A 207-nucleotide genomic window follows, 5' to 3' on the forward strand; every position below is an offset into this window, starting at 1 on the left:
CTACTCTCAAGCATTGCAGTTCCAGTGATTATGCGTTATCAGTGACAAACTTTATCGAACGTGTGTTAAAATTGCAAATTTTTGTGTTCATAGTCTGTTTAGTGTTGTGGTATGCCCAAAAACGCAAAGAAAGTACAGTGTCAGGAAAGAGTGCTTCGGAGTAATAGAGCATCGAGTCGGCCTACTTCTCAGAGCCACTCGCCAGTT

Source organism: Penaeus monodon, chromosome 14 (genome assembly GCF_015228065.2).
Source record: "Penaeus monodon isolate SGIC_2016 chromosome 14, NSTDA_Pmon_1, whole genome shotgun sequence".
Classification (NCBI taxonomy): Eukaryota; Metazoa; Arthropoda; class Malacostraca; order Decapoda; family Penaeidae; genus Penaeus; species Penaeus monodon.